Consider the following 18,081-nt stretch of genomic DNA (forward strand, 5'->3'; position numbering starts at 1 on the left):
CGCAGTACATGAGACCAACTACACCAAGTAACGACTCTTTTGTCTTTGGTACACTGCTACAGTGTGAAAACTTGCTATTTTTGAGTTGACTGATGTCACTTTGGGAGCTCAGTCACATCAGATGAGAAACTAGATCAAAAGCTGTACATATGAAGACTAAAACTTGGGGTTTTCCACTGAGAGAATTAACTTGCCTTCTGCTGTAAGATTCTTGCTTGTAGAAAGAGGTCTTTTTCTATGGTGTGGTGCTAATCTTCAGTTGCTTTCAGAATCAAATCTGTTTGAAGAAAACAGTATTTTATCTGAGATTGAGCAGAACCACTGTAAGTCAGATTCACTTAAATGAAACATTTTTATTTGTAGGTGGAGGCAATGTAGACCTGAAGCCTTGAGATTCCTTGCAGATTCATTTACTTGACAACTTTTACTGTGATTGTTTGTTGATTGGTTTTTGTTTGTTGTATTTTTTTCCCCCCTACGATTCAATAGGAAAAAAAAGATGTAATTCTTAATAAAAAGGTTTTTCTTTCTATTTCCTACAGCTAATTTCTTGTCTCATAAATGAAGGTATTGGTAAGGAGAAAAAAAATAGATGAAATACCTATGTAAAATGAAGCTTTCACACTTCTTCCTCTTGTTTTGACCTCGGTGCTTTGTGTTTTACTTTTCTACCATCCTCTCAGGAGGAGAGAGAACATAGCTCATTATAAAATTCATTCAATCTACCTCTTCTTCCCTTTCCACTGGCATCTTGTCTGTTCATATTTTAATTATTATTCTACTATGCTATATAAGCCCTGTAAGTACCAGTAAAACTATAAAAATGAAAGGGTTTTTAAGCTTCTGGGGATGGAGGCCAAAAAGGCCCTGTTGGTCAATGCATTTAGGAGGGATGGGGAGCCCTGTGTTCTAATAACCTCTCACTAGACTGTCCAGCTGCCCTGTCCAGTAATTTTAACTCCAAGTACATAAACAGCCAAGGGAGCAAGTATGTCTTTGGAAAGAGGTGCTGAGTTCTCTCAGGCATCAGCTTCTGCCCTGGGATTTTGCAGCAAGAGTTAATAATGCAATAGCATGATGCACTTAATACTGTAACAGCACTGTATTGCAGCTGTTGAGTCACCTGATTATGGGAGAAAAGATTTGTGTCATTTGGGAATCTTACAGGGCTTGACACTGACTTCATATCAATTAAATTGCAAGTCTTTGATTGCTTTCCATTTGGCCTCCTGCTCTCGAATGTAAGGATCAGAAGACCCTCTGAACATGCCTTACATGGAGCCCACAAGGGAGATGGTTCCATCAGGAACAGAGGACCTTGGCTTCCATCCCAGCTGCTGAGCACTGATCTCAGCAGTTGACAAGTCATTCTGGTTTTTGCCCTGATCAGCTTGCTTTTAACCAATTAGGCTGCTAACTGTGGGCTGGCAGAGCAGGTGCAGAGCTGCTTTCTTCCTGCAGAGAGCCAGATGGCCAGTTAATTGTCCCAATCACTGAGTAAGGCTTGGCCAAGTCTCCTGCTCAGTTCTCAATTCTGCTGCTGCATTGCCAAGTTGGGTCTTCTGGTGTTAGATAATGAGGACTTCAGGGACATCTCTTGAGTGTCTGGACTTCTAGTCACCATTTCATGTGGTTAGTTTCAAACCGTGAAACGGCTCCTAGCTGAATTTTGTTTTCTTGAAAGAAAAAAAGCATTGCCTGACTCTTAACAGGCTTTGACTTAAAACACCTTGCTTGTTACAAAGTCTTTAGTATTGAGGCATGGTTGTGATGGACAAAACCCCCTCTAATTAGGAACCTGCATTTTGAAGGATTGATTCTCTCTCTATTGAGTTACCGATAACAGGACAAGAGTTGTAGGGAGAATTTTGAGAAGAGTATTTTGGTTTGCTAGAGTTTCCAGAATCTTTTTTTTTAGATAATTATTTTTTAATTGCTGGGAAAAGATGGGCAACAATTACTTGAATGCTGGACTTAAGGAGGTGTGCTAGTCTGCAGGGGGTCATAAACATGCTAATGGAATGGCAACTGAAGTTTGCTTATCTGTGTGCTTACACTTAGTCACTCAGTGGATGAAGCTATGGTTTACATGTAACCTCTTTATGTGAATATGTTTGTTTGTGAAATGCAGTAGGTTTAATCAGTTGCTTTTTGGTCAGGGCCGTCCACTTTTGTTACAATGAATCATTTTGAGACAAAACTGATCAGTGCTGCAGGCAAAGAGTGGAATGAAGCAGAGTAATGATAGTATGTCCTTTGCAGTGGTATAGAATTAAAGATGCCTAGGGTATTTCCTGCAGGGCACCTACTTTGTTCAATGCTAAAAAGGAAGTCTCTTGGCCTAAAGTGATTCTGAAGTCCTGTTCTGATAATTATTCATGTGGCTCAAGTAGGCTGTCAGTCAATCCACAAGCAGCATCTATAGGGGAAGGATCAAATATTTAAATGAATACAATACAGCTATTTCAGGATTTGTATTTAGAGTTGGTGAACTCTAATCTGTAGAGCTGTTTGGGGTTTTTTTTCCCAGTCCATCATCCTCCACCTGTTTTCTTCAGCCCTGGATCTGTTTTGCACTGCTTTTTTTAGTAGTGTTTTGACTGCATCTCTGGAAGTACCAATTCTCTCTAGAACTTAGGTTGCTAAGGGATTATACTACCTCCAGGGGAGAAGGTGAAGAGCTTTGCAGTCTGTTGTGCTTGTGTCTGAAGTCTCCACTACACAGCATATGAGTAATACCAGGAAGTCTGTGCAAAGTCTAACTTCCTTGAAGTTGTACCTGCCTTTTTTTTAAGTTATGAGCAAGAATAGCAGTGGAACTGCCTCCTTGTTCATGCATAGATTTTTCTTTCTCTAGGCAGAGAATTAATGGGAGAAAGTGGTGAATGTAGCTGGTGCATTGATGAAGATACTCCTGCATGACTCCTTTAATGCCTGCTTGCCTACAGAATTGAGGCATGGATCTTAGCCTTCACAACACATATGCAGTAATGTAAAATTCTATTTATGTGCAGAGGGTTACTAAGTAACAGTTGCTGAGGGAAATGCAGTCTTTAACTGCATGACGTCTGTGCACTTAACATTGCTAGCTAAGTAGTGCATTAACATAGATTTTGTACAATGATGTGATGGGGTTTGCTGTGGGCTGTGTGTGAGCAATACATTGGGAAAAACAACAGTGGTGTCATTGAAAAAGTCTCTGTAGCCTGGTCCTGCAGACAGGAGATAAACCCCAGTTTTCCCTTTCTGCATCACCCTCAATACCACACCATAATTATGGACCCCCATACATTGGTGTGTGTACATTTATGTCTATATCTACCTATAGATAAAAAGGTTTCTATCTATAATCAGTGGGTTTTGCATGCGTATGTTCCTTCAAGGGGAGGAAGGCTGACTGGCAAACAAAAAGACCATTGTGACTCATGGATAGATGGGATGTTGATAGTACAAGAAGTTTGCCTTGAGCTGTGTCTCTGTTAGTAACTGTTTACTTCTAATTTTTCACAGAGGTTATCAGAGAATGTTTTTCCTAAGGATTTATTTGCAAGAGCTGTTACTTTGGGAAGGTCATATGAACAGTGAGACCGTAATAGGCTGCCCAGGGAGGTTGTGGATGCTCTTTCCATGGAAGGACATAAGCAGCTGAGCCTAGTTGAGAGGTGTCCTTACCCATGGCAGGGAGGTTGGACGACATGACCTCTAAGGTCCCTTCATCTAGTTTCACACCCTGTCTCCCCCATCACCTTCCTTAATCTTCCCAAAGCAGCTCCTGTTCCCTCTATGCCACACTCTACCCTGCCAAAACAGCTTCTGCTCCACCACCAACCATTTTTGCACCCATCCCAGAGCCAAGACACCACACAGAGGAGCTCAGCCCCAGGAAGGATGCCCAGCCAACACCCATGGATGATATTGGAGGAGTCATTGAGCCTAGTCCTACCTAGCCGGGGGGCCACCAGGCCCCCCGGCCTTTGTTGTCACCACCACCATCACCCAGTGTGCACCATGGGCACTCACCTGTGATGAGAGGAGGATCCCTCAGCCCATAATGGGCTCAGCTTAGGCTTCTGCCTTTCCTGGGGAGCATTAAATAGGGGAGTGGGTGGGGAGGGCCAAGTGGCCACACCTGGGGTGGGAGGAGACTCCAAGAGAGCCCAGGTGCTATGGGATTTGAGGGAAAAAAGAGGGAAAATGGGGTGGAAATGGGGCACATATGGTGGGAAAGGGGAGGTGGTGGTGAAAGAAGGAGATTTTAAACTAACTTTATTTTCCATAAATCTGTTATAATGTACAACTGCAGCTCATGGTTTGCTTTGTCTCCATGCAAAAAGAACAAACCCACCAATCCTTCATAAAATAAAGCACAATGGTGGCTATTACAATGAAATCTTTCCATCATTATCATTTTGCTTGGCAGGAAAATCTGTACTTTTCAGATCAAAATAACAAGTGTTAACAAAAAAAAGGAGAACATTCTACAAGAGTGAATTTTTCCCCTGGATACCAGCAGACAACAGCAGGATGATTGAGGGACTGGAGCATGTGCCCTACAGGGAGCAGGTGAGAGCCCTGGGGCTCTTTAGTCTGGAGAGGAGAAGACTGAGAGGGTATTTAATCAATGTTTATAAATATTTGAGGGCTGGATGTCCATGGTGAGGGGACAGGCTCGGCTGACTGGCACCCTGCGATAGGACAAGGGGCAATGAATATAAACTACAGCACAGGAGGTTCCACCTCAACATGAGCTGCATTAGCATGTCAGTGCGCTCTGAAGGGAGCACCAGTATCTGAAGGTGGCAGTGGAACTGGTACAACAAACCGCTTAGGTGCTTGGCAGACAGAACTCACTGAGATCAGGCTCTGAACGGTAGCCCCAATGTTTAGAAGCCCCAGTGAGATCAGGCACACTGATTACGTTTAAAGTATGCGCTCCTTGAACTGCATTTATCTCAACCGCATAAACATCCTGATACTTTTGCTGCTGAATGAAACAATGCAGCTTCTGTCTTCCTTTGCCCTGATTCTTGCTTTAATTGCAGAATCCCAGAATGTTAGGGGTTGGAAGGGACCTCCAGAGATCACTGAGTCCAATACCCCTGCCAAAGGAGGATCACCTAGGGCAGGCTGCACAGGGAACATCCAGGCAGGTTTTGAAAGTCTCTGGAGAGAAGGTGACTCCACATACCATTTGTGAGGCAACTTATTAAATAGGCCTCTGCCATTCATTAACTGCAGCAGCTCCTCAGGATTTGTTTGTTTTGTCGTTGCTGGTTTCCTCCTCAGAACGGTCACTGCAATTCGAATGCCAATTCAGACATTATAAACACAGGCTGAGCAGTTGCCTGAATACAAACAAGTAAAATGTCATCTCTCTGGGCATGTCTGGGTAAACAACTGGGGTTTGTATTTATTTATTTTTCAAAATGTTCTGTGTCTTAGACTTTATTCTTCCATTCTGAGTTGGGAAAGTCCAGCTATTGAACTTTCAGGTTAGTATTTCAGCTTGCTAGCTTCTTGCATGTATTACAATGGTCCCTTTTTCTTCTAATCATATTCATGCAATTGTAACTCTACACAGCAGTTTTTTGTGAGAGTGCTTCTGTGTTGGCTTAAAGCATGGAGAACATTGTTCTCTTGTCTTGCTTTTAGAAAACAAAATAACAGAATAAAGATCAAAATCATGGGAAGAGGTATCTGGTTTTACACAAATAAGCACCATAATGCCACTTAAAGGCGACTGACAAGTTTCACTTGGAAGGTGTTCACCTTTGTGGAAAAACAAACAGGCTTTAATGGTAGAGTTCAGTAGAGCCTCTCCCTTGGAGCCTCTGGAGTTGTAATTCTCACAAATCATTTATTTCTGAAGAAGCAGTCAAAGAAGAAAGTACCTATTGTAATGTAATGTCAAAAAGCCTTTGACCCTGTTTCCCACAGAATTCTCATGGACAAACTGGCTGCTCATGACTTGGATGAGCACACACTCTGCTGGATAAAGCACTGGCTGGGCAAACAGGCCCAGAGGGTGGTGGTCAATGGAGCTAAATCCAGCTGGCGGCCGGTCACAAGTGTACACATAGAGTATGTCATCAGTAAATTTGCAGATGACACCAAGTTGGGTGGAAGTGTTGATCTTCATGAGGGTAGAGAAGCCCTACAGAGGGACTTGGATAGATTGGATCAATGGGCCAACCTTAATGGGATGAGCTTCAATGAGGCCAAATGCCAGGTCCTGCACTTGGGTCACAACAACCCCATGCAACGCTGCAGGCTTGAGGAAGTGTGGCTGGAAAGCTGTTTGGCAGAAAGGGACCTGGGGGTTCTAATTGACAAGCAACTGAATATGAGCAAGCACTGTGCCCAGGTGGCCAAGAAAGCCAATACCTGTATTGGAAATGCTGTGTCCTGCAGGAGTAGGACATGATTGTCCCCTTGTACTCAGATCTGGTGAAGCCACACCTTGAGTATTGTGTCCAGTTTTGGGCACCTCAGTACAAGACAGATGTGGAGGTGCTGGAGCCAGTGCGGAGGAGGGCAATGAAGCTGTGAAGGGCCTGGAAAATAAATCTCATGAAGAGTGACTGAAGGAGCTGGGGCTGTTTAGTTTGGAAAAGAGGAGTCTGAGGGGAGACCTCACTGCTCTCTACAACTACCTGAAAGGATGGGGAGAGGCTGGTCCTGGTCTCTTCTCACAGGTAATTAGTGATAGAACAAGAGGGAATGGCCTAAAGCTATGATTGGGTAGGTTCAGACTGGACATTAGGACAATTTTTTTCCCAGCAAGAGTGGTCAGGTATTGGAATGTGCTGCCGAGGAAGGTGGTTGAGTCACTAACCCTGGATGTGTTTAAAGGTCATTTGGATGTGGTGCTTGGGGATATGGTTTAGGGATGAAACCTGTAGAGTAGAGTTACTGGTTGGACCTGGTGATCCTGAGGGTCTTTTCCAACCTGAATGTTTCTGTGGTTCTGTGATTTCTGGTCTCCTCGGCATTCTTGCACATTGTAGGCTGTGTGTACCTTGTACTTTTTCAGGACATGAAGAGAGTGTGTATGAAGAAGTGACTTCCTAATGATTTTCAAGTTACCTTCTCTGAGAAAATAATAATGAAGAATCATGATCTTGTTTAGTCCATATGAACATCGCAAAAGGGAAATGATCATCTCAGTAAGGGTCTGCTCCTCTGTTCCTGATAATGGGTGCTGAAGTCGAAGCAAGCAGTGAATGGGGGCAGTTTGTTTCTGTTGGAGACATCCCTGTGGAATTATTTCCACATTGTTGTAGTGGATTATTTTTGGTTAGCTGTTTTGAGAATCTCCTGACTTGTGCTGCATTGCTTTAGTGTTAATTAGGTGTAGAGTTTTGTGTTATTTATTGTATATTTTATGACAGTCTTTCAGGTTCAGTTTAGACAGTTCCTTGGAAGACAACTGGCAGCTAGAATATTTCAGAAATCAGATAATCTTCTCTTTAGGTTTTTTGCATTTTGTGGTTGGTAAGGTAGCTAGGGAAAGTGAAATGGGGATCTGTGTTGTGCTGCTCTTCAGGTGCCTCAGCCAAAATTGTAAATTGGTTATTATAAGTGTTCTGTAATTGCTTTCTTTAAAAGTATTCAGAAAATGGTTTGTGTACACTTCAGTGCTCATTCTTTGGATCTAAAATGACTTTCTATTTTTTCTAAGCTGAAAAAACAATGCTAGCTGTCTTTCAGTGTTCTAGTAACTATTCATGTATCATTGACAGCAATACTAGTTATCATTTGGTTTATACTTGAAAGACTTACCATGGCCTGCTGAAAGGAGGGTCAGACAGATTTGGGCCCATAGTTGGGCATTAGGTGAACGTAGGATGGTACTGGGGCTTTCTGAAAAGGGAAGTTGTTCCTGGCATATGATTTTCATGTCAACATTCAGCATCTGGCTCTGTTGCTTTCTGCTGATTGTGTGAGAATTGAAGTTGCTGAGAGTCAATGGGTGAAGTTTGTCTCTTAAAATGATATATTTTAAAACGTATTTTAGTGGCAGTTCCAAAGGCATATGATTCAACTGGATTTCTTTGAATGAAGGAGAAACCTTTTATGCTACAGAAGTCTAAAAAGGTTTTTCAGGTGTTGATGAAGCACTTCTTTTTGTTGAGTTGCAGCTTTCTGATTTGCTGAGACAGGGAATGATGGTACTTAAGGTTACAACTTCTCCTTTGCAATTTTTTTGCAGTCCTGTATTCATGTAGGTACTACCCAAAATCTCTGATATTCCTGTTTCTTCAAAGAAAAACATAGTGAAGGCACCTATTTGCCACCAGAATTGTTGTAAAAAATCTATTTTTCAAGAGTCTTCTTACAATGTTTTTGGTGAGGTATTGGAGATAGCTCCTGTTTTTTAAACATGTTGAGGAACAAACACAGTAAGGTGCTTAATATGGTTCTACAGACTAACGCGTACTTCCCAATTGTCCCTCCTGAATTGACTAAGGCTTCAATTTCAGAGGTATTCTACAAAACTACAAACTTTCAAAATGAATAGACTTTTTTGTTTATTTGCTTGGTTTTATTTTTCATATCCTTAAATGGAAGTTAAAAGACATCATGTCAATGTTTTCCAACTATGCAGTCTATTTTTTATGTCTCAGTCATTTTCCTTTAACTAAAAAAACCCCTTACTTCCATGCCGATTGTATTTCAAAACACCTGGGCTCTCTTGGAGTCTCCTCCCACCCCAGGTGTGGCCACTTGGCCCTCCCCACCCACTCCCCTATTTAATGTTCCCCAGGAAAGGCAGAAACCTAAGCTGAGCCCATTATGGGCTGAGGGATCCTCCTCTCATCACAGGTGAGTGCCCATGGTGCACACTGGGTGATGGTGGTGGTGACAACAAAGGCCGGGGGGCCTGGTGGCCCCCCGGCTAGGTAGGACTAGGCTCAATGACTCCTCCAATATCATCCATGGGTGTTGGCTGGGCCTTCTTCCTGGGGCTGAGCTTCTCTGTGTGGTATCTTGGCTGGTTGAGGGTCTTGGTCCTGGCTCTGGGGTGGGTGCAAAAATGGTGGTGGTGGAGCAGAAGCTGTTTTGGCAGGGTAGAGTGTGGCATAGAGGGAACAGGAGCTGCTTTGGGAAGATTAAGGAAGGTGATGGGGGAGACAGGGTGTGAAACTAGATGAAGGGAGAACAGAAGACCGAGGGCAAAGGAGAAGATGGCAGAAACATCTCAACATGTTACTGTGGGTCCTTGCAAACAGCCTGAGCTGAGGATGTGCTGGTGGGGGGTGGTGGTGCTTTGCTGGTGCTGCCTGGGGTTCCTGAAGTGCAAATTCACAGCTGGCTGCAGGGCCAATACCTGCCCTGTACTGGCTGCTTTGGCACCCAGCTTAGAGGAATTCATAGAGTGGTTGGGATTGGAAGGGACCTCAAAGGTCATGTAGTTCAAATAGCTCTGCTGTGGGCATGGACACCTCCCACTAGACCAGCTTTTCCAAGGCGTCATGGAACCTGGCCTTGAACACCTTCAGGGAGGGGACATCCACAATGTTGCTGGGCAGCCTGTTCCAGTGTCTCACCACCCTCACTGGAAAGAATTTTTGTCATCTCCAGTCTAAATCTGCCCTCCTCAAGCTTCAATCCATTCAGTCTGGTGTGACACCCATTATCACAGAACCTCTCTGCATTGCTTGCTTTGCATCCTGTTCTCTCTTAAGGCACTGGCACATATAATCACAGAACCATAGAATCCTTTTGGTCAGAAGAGGTCTATAAGATAATCACGTCTGTGGTAGTTTTAGGCTATGCCTTCAAAGTTTTTCACAGATCTCAAACAGAAAAGTAGTAAAATGTAAATAAATCACTATTGGGTGTAAAAAGGAAAAACAAGGTAATTCTAAACAATCCTGTTGGAGAGATGTCTATCATAAGATGGGTTGTACCAAAACAACTTCTCTTCTTGCTGCTTTGCTCTGGAGAGATACTAACTTGCTTCTGATTGACCTTGGCTGTGTTGTTTTGGTATTAACATTCCTCTGCTCTCTTCTCCCTTCTTTTGTACAGGGGGGTAAGGGAATAGCAGAAAAGAAGCTAGTAGCTTCCCCTGGTCTTCAACCAGGCGAGTTGTTGTGCTGTGCATTAATTGTAAATACTGTATATTTTGTACATATTCATTGCATTCCATTGTAGTTCTGCTTGTAAATACAGTTTTCATTTGCTTCCATCTGAGTTGGTCTGGTGATGTTAAGGGGGGAATTTCACCACCACAAAGTTGGACTGTTAACCCCACACTGTCAGGTCACCACTAAACCATGTTCCTCAGCACCACACTTCATTGGTTTTAAAACCCCTCCACGGACAGGGACTCCACTGGTAGCTGGGGCCAGGGCTTAATGACCTTCTGGGGGAAGAAATTGTTCCTCGTGTCCTACCTAAACCTCCCCTCATGCAACTTACGACCATTTCCTATTCTCCTGTCATTTCTTCCTTGGGCCCTGCAACTCCAGCCTCCTTTGTGGAAGCTGTAGAGTGAGAAGGTCTGCCCTCAGCTTTCTTTTCTCCAGGCTGAACAACCCCAGTTCCTTCAGCTGCTCCTCACTGGCCCTGTTCTCCACACTCTCCAACTTCATTGCCATTCTGTGGGCATGCTCCAGCACCTCAGTGTCCTCCTTGGAGCGAGGACACTGAGCACAGTTGTGAACATCTCTGTAGTGATTTAAGAAGTAGTTGTGAAAACACTGCCTTTAGAGCTGTGCCAGATTTTCTCACTCACTTCTTTGGCTGAATCTGAATTAGGAGGAGGTCTGTCAAATGATGCTGAAGAGCAGTAAACACACTTCAGGAGCAGCTAGGTTTGCTGTGATGCTATCAAGGACAGGCACTGCTACCTCCTGGCCATTGTTCCTGCTCTAATGCCTATCTGAAGTCGCAGTTACAGGTAGAAAAGAAACAGGGTCCTGCAATGGAAGAAGCTCTGGGTCAAGCCATTTGTTTTGTTCATCATACTTTTTTTTTTTTTATAGAATCATATAATTGTTTGGGTTGGAAAAGTGCTCCAAGATTGCTGGGTCCAACCATCAACCCACTACCATGGTCACCAAACCATGTTCCAAAGTGCCATGTCCACACCCCTGCTGTACACCTCCAGGGATGGTGCCTCCACCACCCCACTGGGCAGCCTGCCCTAACGCCTGACCACTCTCGCAGGAAAGAAATTGTTCCCCATGTCCAACCTAAACCTCCCCTGATCCCATTCTGTTCAACATCAGTGGCCTACTCCTGTCTCTGCAGACAGGGATTGCTCCAAGAGTAATGCAGGGAAGAGTTAATATTCTTACTTAGAATGTTATCTGTCATGTGCTGCTTCTCTGTAATCATGGCTTTCCCCCCCCCCCCCCCCCCCCCGCTCTGCTCCTTAGGAAAAGGTAATTACAAGAACCCTTTAATCTAAAAGGCCAATTCTATTGAAACAGTGACTTCTGTACTTAGATCTCCCTTTATACATGCACCGTTGTGCAACTTTAGCAAATTACGTGGAAGCTTAGAAATCAGAGGATTGCCTTCATTGATGTGAGCATGGATGGCCCCAAAACACAGCTATGGTACCTACTGCAGCTAGGAGCCCCAGCCATGCTTAGAGCTAGGGGAAATGACTCAAGGATAAGGGCTCAGTACAGAATCCCAGCATGGTGGGGCTTGGAAAGGTTGTCTTCAGATCTTCAGGGGTACCCACAGCAGCTTGCCCAGGATCAGGTCCAGGTGGCTTTGGAAGCTCTCCAGAGAAGGAGACTCCCAAATCTCTCTGGGCAGCCTGCTCCAGGGCCCCAGCACCTTCACACCAAACAACTTTTTCCTTTTCTTCAGGTGAAACCTCTTGGGTTCCAGTTTGTGCCCATTGCCCCTTGTGCTGTCACTGGGCACCCCTGATAAGAGTCTGGCGCCATCCTCTTGCCTTCCTACCCTTTAGCTCTTGATTGCTATTGAGAAGATCCCTGGCCCAGTACCTCCTCTTTGCACATCTGCGAGTTGGAGGGGCAGCAAGATCTGAAGAAGCTAAATGTGCAGGTGCTGAACTCAAGCAGGGTCTGCAAGCAGCCTGCATCAGTCAGGTCAGCTGTAAGAAATGAGAACCCCAGTGTGGTCAGGAACCTTTAAGCAAAACAAATCAGAATTGCTATAGAGGCAAGATAGTCTCTGTACATTAACCCACTTTGTAAGAACTTCTCTGCAAAGAAAAGTAATTTTTAAATGCTTCTCATAAATGGAGAGAAGTACATTGCAAAATAGTGTGAACTGGTGATGGGGAATGTAGCAATTTTGTTTAGTTGAAATTCAGCAGTTTTTACTGCAACAGGTTTTAAAATAGATGGAGTACATGTCTTCAAAGGCCAGGGTAATGTGTTTGAGGCCTCTCTAACCTTATTTCAAACAGCCTTTGTCTGCCGTGGGGGCTAGTGAGGGGATCCTTTTGTTTGAAACGTCTTTTGAAATTCTCCCTCGGTGACATTGGCAGCAGCAGTAGTGCTGTACTGGGGAACTGCAGAGGAACAAAAAAACCTGTCCTTCAAAAACTCTGCTCCTCTCTTTTTCCATCACACTGTCTTCTTTTTTCTTTTCTTTGTTCCTGTACCTTAAGTAAGATTTTTCACACATGCACAGGAACAGAAGACTAATTACTTCATACAGAAGTCATTGAGTAGAGGATATTTCTAGCATTGCATTCTAGAAACTGAATGTAAAGAATCTGTAGAAGTGAAAATAAAACTGAGACTATGAAGTATACCAGAAAACAGGAGGTAATTATTGTGATTAGCTTGCTGTTTAAAAGACTGATTTTATGTTATTGTTCTGAGAATAAATGAGAAATGTTGATTCCTTTTCATGACTGGGGGGGACTGAAGAAGGAACTGACGTAGGAGTTTCTGGGAATGCAATTCTTAATCGTGGCAGTAGTCTTGCTCGGGGAGTACAAACTAGCTGGTGTGGCATTGTTAAAATTCACCATTCACATTCTGTGCAAGAAGCCTGGTGCTTGCTAGTATGTGTATGAGCTTCTGTTTTAATGGAAAAGAGGTTGGAAAATCTCCATGGTTAAGAAGAATTAGTGGGCGAGTTCAGGAAGATGTTTGAATAAACTCGTTAAAGCAGATCCAAGAGATCACTACCCACTTGGAGGTTCAACTTCCATTCCATGAATTCCTGCTGCTAACAGGGGTTGTCCACAGTATCTCTTCTGTTTGGTTGTGTTAAGTTGTGCATGTAAAATTCCTTACAATGTGCAGGAGCGGAAAAGCAAGAGGGATAGGAGCCTCTGAGGAGAGAAAAAAAAGGAACTTCTCCAGCTTTCATGAAAGCAATGTTGTTAATACTTACTCTGGGGAAGCAGAATGCAAAAGGGGACAAAATAATCACTGTTAAGAACTGCTTCTGTCCTGTCTTGCTGTCTGCAGCAACATTTGGTATTTAGAGACACTGTTGTGCATTTTGCAGATGTACTGATACGTGTCTTTCATGTTACTGTCACATTTTTGAAGGAGCACACATCCATGATTTAAAGACTTATTTTTTTTTCCCCTGGAACTCTATAGAAGATCAGTTAGGTCTGTTGAAAAGAGGCAATGCATATAATGTCCTGAAGGTGCACTTGAACATTTTGAGTAGTAAATGAAAGGGTTTAGGTAAATATCACTGCAGAAGTGGAAGACTAGGAATGTTTTTCAGAATTCTTCAGCTGAGTCTGGAGTTGAATGATCTACTACTGTGGCTACAGTTTAGTTACACTTTTTCTGTTATTCCCCAAATGAAGGTTTATCACCAGTCAAATCTGGGTTTATTCACTAGAAATTTCTGTTTGGTGTTTGTCTTAGATTTGTAAGTGTAGTATAGGGGAAGGATCAAGTATTTCACCATGCTCACAGTTCTGCTAGGTGCTGTGGACGTGAGTGCAGAGCAGGTAGCATGCTATTGACAGAAATGAATGAATGAGAATGAGGGAAAGGAACTGAGGAAATGGCTGTGCTGCCAAAACAGCAGTTCATGCACTCACAGTCTGTGTTGTCTTGCTGTAATTAGAACTTTTGATGTCAGTATGGCAGTTTTCTAAAAGTAGAGGAAATTTCAGTTTGTTTTCTGTTGTGCCATTGGGATGGAACTAAACATGTGAGCTAAGTACTTAACAAGAAATGAGAGCACAGACAGTAGGAATTTCTGCTTGGCATTGGATTAATTAGCTTTTAGATATAACACTACTTGACCAGTATTTGGTTTCTGATGCAAAGTGTTTAACATTTCTGTGTGGTTTTTTGAAATTCTCAAAATGAAGTCACTAACAGTTTTATGGTTGAAGGAAAAGAAACAACCCCCTGGTAAGTAGTATTTAAAAAAAAAGGCAAGGTAGTTAAAAAGCTGTCTTGAATACCCCAGAGTACAGCTTTGCATTTCCATGTCCCATGTTTTCTTGAGGACATAGCTGCCTCAGTAAATGTAATATGCTTCACTGCACTTTTTAACTGGCCTGGTACTGTAGTGCCTGCAGAGCACAGCTCATTGTAATTCAGCATTTCTTAATATTTCCCTTTTAGGTAAAGATCATCTAAATAGGCACTGATAGCAGCAAAATGCAAATAGCCTTGCTTCTTGCATTAATGGGTGTGTATGTAGCCAAAATACGATTTTTTTGGATATTGCTGCTTGTTTGTTGGAAATGTTTTGATAGCTGTTTGTGTGTTTACCTATCCAAGCTTTTAAATGTTGCATAGTACACAGACTGTGGTGTTTACTCGATGGATATTGGGTGAACAGGCAAACTGGGTCACCAGGCGTGTAGTGGGAAGCTCTAGTGGGAAGCTGGGCCATAAGTGTCCTGCATAATGGAATTTCTGTTTTTTATCAGAGCTAAATCAAGAGCAACTGTATCTGTACATATTCACACACACATATGGCTGCAGTATGTAAGTGCATCTTTTTTTGTAACAGGTTTGTGAAATGATAGAGGTATTGTTAGTCTGACCAGCTGTTACAATGCAGTAGATGCTGACTTGCTACTTAGGTGTTTTATGGTATTGTGGAACACAAGTGACCTGATTCATGTAAGAAATGCAACTCCAGTGTGCTTTGATGGTGATCTTGGTGCCCTGTGGTTACTCTCCCAGTGTCAAGAATGTCTGCAGAATGGGATACGTGCTCGTCACTTCTGGAGTACAGGTTGGAGGCCTCAGTTGAGAGAAGGGTCTAAGCACATTGAGAATCATAGTATCAGTCAGGGTTGGAAGGGACCACAAGGATCATCTAGTTCCAACCCCCCTGCCATGGGCAGGGACACCCCACACTAGATCAGGCTGGCCAGAACCACATCCAGCCTGGTTGTAAACACCTCCACGGACGGGGCCTCAACCACGAATGCCCATCTTAGCTCAAGAAATTTGCCTTCAGTTCCAGTTTAATGGTAGTTTTTGAGGTGGTAGAGGAGAGAGACCTTTTTTTTTTTTTTTTTTTTGGAAAGAGATTTTCTGAGTTCAGGTCTATATTTATTTCATGCTAAAAGCAAGTGTAATCTATATTTCTTGGTAGCTGATACTGTCAAATTGATTTTCCCCATTGCTTCTGAAATTGCATTGAGTGCTCAGCCTGAAAGTAAGAGCTGGACAGAATTACAGTTCCTATGTTATGTACAAAGAGCTTTTGTTTTACAACCAGCCACATGCACATTATAACTGTAGGTGAAGAATGCCTCCTGGAACTGTTCAGGCACTATGAAAGAATGTGTTTTCAGTTTTTCTGTTCGTTGATTGGAAGGATAGAGCAACTCAAGTATTTTTAGGACATTGGAAAAAGAATTAAACAACTGACTAAATCTTGTCTTTTAAAATGATAATTTCTAATATGATTTTGTAATCATCTGGATCATTGACTGTTCTCTTATGCAGTGGCTTTCCCTGTGTTGTGTTTGGTAATACAAACATTAGGTATTTCAACAATAATGTGTGATGTAAAAATGCTAGTGCACCTAATAGAGTAAAAGAATTATTTTTAAAGTGTATGTTTTGTTTAAGAAACCATACTGAGTGAACTTACATCCAGTCAGGCGCTGTCATGTTTTGAGATGTTACATTGCACAACTTTCCTGGCAACGTCTTGCAGCTGACATCTGTCAACACCGACATTGTGGCTTTTCAGGGAGCAGACAGCACAGCTCCTGTTAGCATTTCCCCGTGATATACCTTGAAACAAAACATCTCAGGACTCAATCTTGCTAATTTCCCTGGGATCACCAAAACCATGTCTTTAAAGTAAAGTATGTGAACTACTGCGCCAGGGAAGGCTTAGGCTAGATGTTAGGAAGAAGTTCTTCATAGAAAGAGTGATTGGCTGTTGGAACAGGCTGCCCAGGGAGGTGGTGGAGTCACCATCACTGGAAGTGTTGAAGAAGAGACTGGATGGGGCACTTGGTGCCATGGTTTAGTTGATTAGATAGTGTTGGATGATAGGTTGGACTCAATGATCTGAAAAGTCTCTTCCAACCTGGTCAACTCTATTCTGTTCTATCCCCTAGTAAAACCTGAAGTGACAACTCATTTCATAGAGACCACTGAGTATGTCTTAGAATCATAGAATCAATAAGGTTGGAAAAGACCTCAGAGATCATCAAGTCCAACCTATCACCCAACACTTCATGACTAACTAAACCATGGCTTCAAGTGCCATGTCCAATCCCTCTTTGAACACCTCTTGGATAATGTTTTGCTGTTCTCAGTGCCTTGCAGTAGACTCTAGCTGTTTTCCAAGAGGAGAAAGAGCATGAGGGATAGTAATCCCTATCCTCCTGCACCATCAGCTTTACCATACAGTAAAATATGATGGAATAAGTTTGGAAAAAGCTCTATCAAGTGCTATATTTACAAAACCTGGAGCAGTAGCTCTGATCAGGAGCTTAGCTGTCCCCTTCATGTGGGAAAACTCTGAACTTGGTTTGATCATGTAATTGTATGAATTTTTGTCTCATCCATGATGGCACGATTTTTTAGTGTTTTTTTTTTTTTTGCTTTGAGATTGGCTCGCTCTCTTGTAGCAGGCGTCCTGTTTTTTTTTCAGAGTTCAAGGCTGCTTTCCATTTCTTTCTACAAAGATATAGTTGAGTTGCTGCTCATTATAGAAGCAATCAAAGTAGAATGAAGAATCTAACTTCCATACATAGCTTACTGAAACTTCCATACGTAGTTTACTGAATCAGTGGCCCCTGTGTGCAAGTGGTTCTGTAAACCAGCACAGATGTTGTGGGTCTTGGCACGTGTGGCTTGTGTGAAATGCACTAAATGCATTGCAAACTGGGTGGCTCCACAACTTAGAAAAATGACACCTGTGGGATCAAAGCTCAAATATTTGTATTGATCACAAAGTTGTTTACTCAAAGCAGCTGTCTCCCAGTATAGCCACTGCTGGTTTGTGACAGGTTCCCTCTGTCTTCCCCAGGGACCATTATTAATCCAAACTGTGGTATCTACTAAAAATGACTTATCTTCTTGGCTTGGAGAGATGCATAATGATGGGTTTTCTGTATGGAATGCTCCCATTGCTGTCTCAAGGGAGCACAGAATCCTTTTTCTTCTGCAGGTGTTTCTTCCTCTGAAGCACAGTTTCTTCCTTCTTTATACTCTTTCTGATTTGTCTATGTTTTATGCTGCTGTGTGACAAAAGTAGGTCTTCCTACTGTTTGTCAGGTCTTCCTTCCAACTAGGTCTTCTGTTTTCCCCTGACAAACCTTGTTGTCTTGCTTCAAAGTCTTCTGCGTTTACATGCCCTAAATTTGTATTTGTTCTCTAGGGAGCTTGACAGACTGAGTCTACTTGGCATCTTATATCTTCTGTGTGGTTATTAATAAGGGCAAATAAGAGACAGCTTACAGTCTGCAAGTGTGCTATGTTTCTTTTCATGAGCAGATTGTATGGCAGCATTTTCAAAATATAAGTCAGAATTTATAAGTTGTGCAAAGGTAATTTCTCCAAAACCTCACTCAAATCTTCTGAATGAGCATATACTTGAAAAGAGCATATTTGTCCTTTAAGAAGTATGGAAGTACAGGCATACTACATTTATCTTTTTCTTTATATATTT

The 18,081-nt window shown here is 42.6% G+C and overlaps 1 protein-coding gene across 3 annotated transcripts in view; it reads left to right on the plus strand.

Moving 5' to 3' along the window:
- MBP (myelin basic protein) overlaps positions 1 to 18,081 on the plus strand; it is a 125,080-nt gene that overhangs the window by 44,163 nt on the left and 62,836 nt on the right. The gene's annotated exons all lie outside the window — the stretch shown is intronic.

This window comes from Dryobates pubescens, chromosome 9 (genome assembly GCF_014839835.1).
Source record: "Dryobates pubescens isolate bDryPub1 chromosome 9, bDryPub1.pri, whole genome shotgun sequence".
Classification (NCBI taxonomy): Eukaryota; Metazoa; Chordata; class Aves; order Piciformes; family Picidae; genus Dryobates; species Dryobates pubescens.